The 4943-nt window shown below is 36.4% G+C and overlaps 2 long non-coding RNA genes across 3 annotated transcripts; both read right to left on the bottom strand.

The window, feature by feature from the left end:
* On the bottom strand, nucleotides 1-1201 carry LOC118486409. 2 transcript variants are annotated; one of them, XR_004878910.1, is made up of 5 exons: nucleotides 1012-1201; nucleotides 720-868; nucleotides 431-630; nucleotides 273-298; nucleotides 1-186 (listed from the first exon to the last, which is right to left on the bottom strand). It is a non-coding gene; the product is annotated as an uncharacterized LOC118486409 (long non-coding RNA). The 2 variants fall into 2 exon arrangements; XR_004878909.1 differs by having other exon boundaries at nucleotides 720-1201.
* A 52-nt stretch (nucleotides 1202-1253) lies between these two features.
* Nucleotides 1254-1968, bottom strand: LOC110905577. The gene is made up of 2 exons (XR_002573240.2): nucleotides 1834-1968; nucleotides 1254-1575 (listed from the first exon to the last, which is right to left on the bottom strand). It is a non-coding gene; the product is annotated as an uncharacterized LOC110905577 (long non-coding RNA).
* Nucleotides 1969-4943: the final 2975 nt, after the last annotated feature.

Here is a 4943-nt window from a genome sequence, read left to right as displayed (position 1 = left end):
TTATCATACGACAAATATTCATACATTATAGCACCCTAATATTTGAACTACTTGATTTGGAAGTTGGGAAAACTACAATGGGTATTGAATAAAATAACCTTACTTATAGAGCAGGCTTACTTGTGTGCACAAATGAATCAGGATGATTCCAATGTTTTTTTGGGGGTTCAATAGGGTGATGCGGATCTGGAAGCATGAAGGATTCAGTAAAACCTTCTGTTCCATTGACTCTTCAAGTATTGACCAATTAAAATAACATCTAGCAAACTTACCCGATAAACACTCCAATGATCTCAAGCTGCAAACAGAAATTTAACTAAATTACATGAACCAGAAGGTCAAATAAGGGCATATGAATGATATAAATGCATACTCGGATGATGACGAATTAGAGGTATGCATAAACACGATCAAAGAGACAGTGAAGCACCTGATAAGGAAAAGAAGAAGGTGGGTGGATGATGACGAATCTGAATCGAAGAAGATGAACCATAAGCATTGGAAGAGTCGCAACGATGGCGAGGATGACCAGTTCACATTCATTCGTTTCATTCAGTAGCTGTGGTTCACATTTATCGCCGCCACTGAGAGACGGTGACTTAATGAAACAAAAACTACAAATCAATGCAACTGTTATTACGGGAAGAAAAGTTAATGTCTTGCAAGACCATGACTACATTGAAGAAAAATAATTTGTATTATGACATCTTAAAAAAGACCTTCTGGTGACGTGAGAGCAACTTCGATGCCACGCGTTGAAGCTGTCGATTTTTACAGAGAAAATAAATAGCAGGAACCTTTCGTCTCTTCTATGCCACCCTGGTTCCATCTCCTGCACTGGCTCTGGCTGTCGCATTTCATCGAGCACCTCGTATGCAAAATTTCAAAGACAACGAAACAATACAAAGTGTGAGTCAATCTAGCACAAAATCAGAAACCGAATATTCATATGCAAATCAACAAACACACAGATAAATCGATATAAAAATTCGCTGAAAATTGATGAATTACCTCTGGCTTTCTTGTTGATATCAGGATAGAGAGTTTGGACCTTTCACCATCTCTGTTCTTATGAGACGAATGATAGAGGGAGAAAGAGACGATCGTTAGCGGAAACAAACGGGCAATTGAAGAAGGACCGTCCACCACAAAATTCATCTGCCCGAATCCTAATAACCCATTGACTGACTTGCGACAAATTCATCTGCCCGAATCGATATACAATTGAAGTCTTTGAGCAGCTTTAGAATTAAAAAAAAAACAAAAAAAACAATTTGGTTTCAAAACCCACAAGAAACATGAAGAAAATACTATTATCAACAATGACTCAACATCGATACTGTCAAAAGGTATATACAACAGATCACAGCAGCAATGACGATAAACCAAAGTTCCATTCATGGGCAACAAGCTACAACACCTTTTCTATCTCAATGCTCTTCAGCAGAACAATATGTAATCAACAACTAACTTGCCTGTAAAACAAAACCCCTAATGTCTTCTTGCTGGCATTATGGGTGGGCGGTTACTCTATTTTCTTGGTCTCTTCGATAGAATCTCAGATGGCGATTTAGCCTGCAAAATAGATTCATCTTATTACCGGTGTTTTTTCTCTAATATACGAAAAATGCTATTTGTCGATAAATTGCAGAAAACACAACGGTTCGATAACAAAGATACCGACTACGGTCTCGGTCTAGATCAACTCGTCGGAAACCTAGCCGTCATCGCCGGAGGCAGCGACTACGACATTCTATCTTTGAGTCACTTAAAAACGGAAGATTCAACATATTAACAAAGTGATTAAAAATCCGAAGAAAAAACATTTCTTACCTGTTGCTTGAATCATATGGATCGTAGATGACAACTGTGTGGTGGTTGTAGATGATTGAAATAGTCTGAAACTCTTGAACAAATGGATCTCGAATCATAGATATGGAGAAAACGGCCAGGGAGGCCGCTAGGGTTTCATCGAAGAAAAGCGTTTACATAAAGAAAAGAAGTGTTAGAAAGGTTTTTATATCTGGGTCATAACACGGGTATTCGGGTCTTCACTAAGAAAAAAGCGGACCCAACATTTTGAAACCAAAAGTGAAATTGAGAGGCTCTAATATTTTGCCACATCAGCAAAATTTAACACATCTATCCTACCTAATAAAAGACATACCTAGGTGCCACATGGCATTTTTCTAGAAACTATATCACACATGGCATTTTTCTTAAGCTATGTATGCCACATGTCATTATTCAGCCTCTTTACACAAACCAAATCCAATCCCTAAGAAGAGGACCCGTTTAGCAAATATGGGTCAATGGATACGTATAAATGCCTTATAACCCGTATAAGATGTTATTACATAACAAAAATTAGGGTTTCGCTTCACTCGCTCTCCCCTTCTCACTGTCGACCATGAATCCTGGTTCATCATCTTTAAACTCCCGACGTGGCTCAGATCTTGCTCGATAATTGTTATTAGTTTCGCTTTTAGAACGTTTAGTAACTGTAGGGTTTCGTAATCGCTTCCGGTGACGTCATACAAGCAGTGATGCATCCAGTGCACGACCACAGGTTCACCGGATCTCACTCCGAGCTTATTCATCAAATTATTGTTCATATTATTCAGATCTGTAATCATGTTATTCAAATTATTCATATTATTATGCAGATTATTCAGATCTGAACTGATATTATTCAGATCTGAACAGATGTTGCCGATTTTACCATCAAGAGGGACGAATTCGAAAGGAAGACCGAGAAAACTAGCGAAATTGTGAAGACGACGGCCGGTGGCGTTAAGGAGTTCAATCGAAGAGCCGACGCCGGTGATTCTAGGCGATTTGATTTTGCGAGGTCTGTAAACCAGGTGGTGGAAAATATAAACAAACTTTGAATTGCGAGGTTTGTTTATATTGTCGTGTTTTTCATCATTTCTACAAATATCTGAACATTTTAAAATCTGACAGATCCTATCAAAGCTCAGTTGTCAAAATCTGAAGGAATTGGCACATCCTGTAGTTGAAAAATCTCTTCTGTCCGCACCATTGGACCAAGTTTTTTCTTGGCGATGGCATGTTTGGTTTTGTGTTATAGATCAGTTCTTTGATTGTTGAGAAAGAACTCAAGCTTCGGCAAGTACTATTTTCTTTTTTTTTTTATGTTAATGTTGTTTTCTTTGTTTGAATATTTTTTTCGTTTATTATGCCTTCAACGATTATATGCTTGAATAGGCTGATTGATTTGAAGAAGCATATATCAGTTTCTCTTACCATCTTCTCTTTTATTGAATGTTGTTGAATGACACGATTCATCTTGATACGATGTCAATTTTCAGTTTCTGCCGGTGCAATCGTCAATTCAGCAACTGCCATCGAAGATCTTTTCACAACTCTTAATCGCCACACAAAGAAATCAGAGTACGAACATCAAGGTATTCAGCTCATTCTAATTCGATGATTTAGATGTACGGCTTGGTAACCAGTTGGGCTTTGGACGACTTATTTAGTTATTTTATTACATATTCTTTCATTGTTAGTTTTTGTTTTGATTCAGTGTTTTGGACGACTTATTTAGTTGGGCTTTGGACGATGAACATGTTATGTTTATGCACATAAGGTGTTTGAAGAAAATCTTTGCCGCATAAGCCTCCCAAGGTTTGTTTTTTGTTTTCAGTTTATTTAATATGAATCTTTTGGGTAATAAGGCTCTAACCCGTAGTTTTATATCATTTCTTGACATGTTGGAATCTACTACTCAATTGCAGCAAATTGAATACAAGGTAAATAAAAAATTTTCATATCCGCAATGTTTAAAGATTAGTTCCCTTTGGAAATTTTCAAGATTCACCAACCTCCAATTGCTCATTGGTGTCTTGCTTTTAATTTAATGTTAATATAGATGTGGATGTATGTTTTGAGAAAATAACTTATACCCAAGTTTTCTATAAGATTACTTGAGGTTTCTCTGATTTCTTCTTTAAACAGTAACTTTACTTATTGTTTTCTAACCTACATCCTTTTTGCATTTATAATTTTTATGTACCATTAGTGTAATTATTGGCATCTCTAAAACAATTTTCATCTTCTATGCTTTTAAAATGACAAACTAAAGGCTGAGCAGGCACGTCGAATGCATTATTTTTGTTGTTTACGCAAAAATGGTGCTTGATGAGGTGGGAACCGGAGTGTTCGGCATCAAAAGAAACAACGGGTCGATTGACGGGAAGACAACTATAACCAGCTATAACTCTTACGCCTCTCTTATTTTTTTTTTATCGAAGTGATTACGCGAACAATTCTGCTTCTTCTGATTTTTTCAAGTGTCAGGATTTGGAAGAAGGATATAAACATAGAAATTCGAACTAATTATGTTTCGTATCAGATGATACAATACAATCTTAACCGGTTCAATTGTTCATTTAGATTAACTTTTTTAAATATCATTATAAGTTTATCTTTCACTGGAGTTGATACAGTGTTTTGAGGTATAAATTCAACCAATTTATACTTTACATCATCAAAATCACTCATGTTTTCCAACTCATTTGATGCTCATTTTCGGCAATGTGACAGGTGGCTATCTATATGAAGAATGACTTTTTCGTTTCACAATCGTTCTTTTCAATCAACATTTGTAATATGATTCAGGTATAAATCTAACCCTTTTGATGTTACATGATTACGATGGTGGAGCTACAGGATTACATTTGCTTGGAGAGTGGGTTTGCTCATGGCACACGAAACGAGCATCATCTATGGTAATAGAAGAGTTGATTTGTTTTCCTTTAGCAAATTTTCTTTTCATGATGCAAGTTAGAGATTAGATACTTTTAGCGATGAAACATTGCTCAAAGGAAGAATCTAGACGATTTTTTGGTGGATAAACAAAAAAGCACGGTTAAACCGAAAAGTTGTGAAGTCGAGGTACAATTTTGTCACACCCCCAA

The sequence above is a fragment of the Helianthus annuus genome, chromosome 14 (assembly GCF_002127325.2).
Source record: "Helianthus annuus cultivar XRQ/B chromosome 14, HanXRQr2.0-SUNRISE, whole genome shotgun sequence".
Taxonomy (NCBI): domain Eukaryota; kingdom Viridiplantae; phylum Streptophyta; class Magnoliopsida; order Asterales; family Asteraceae; genus Helianthus; species Helianthus annuus.
The sequence above is the reverse complement of the archived record's forward strand: the minus strand, read 5'-3'. Positions and strand labels throughout refer to the sequence as shown.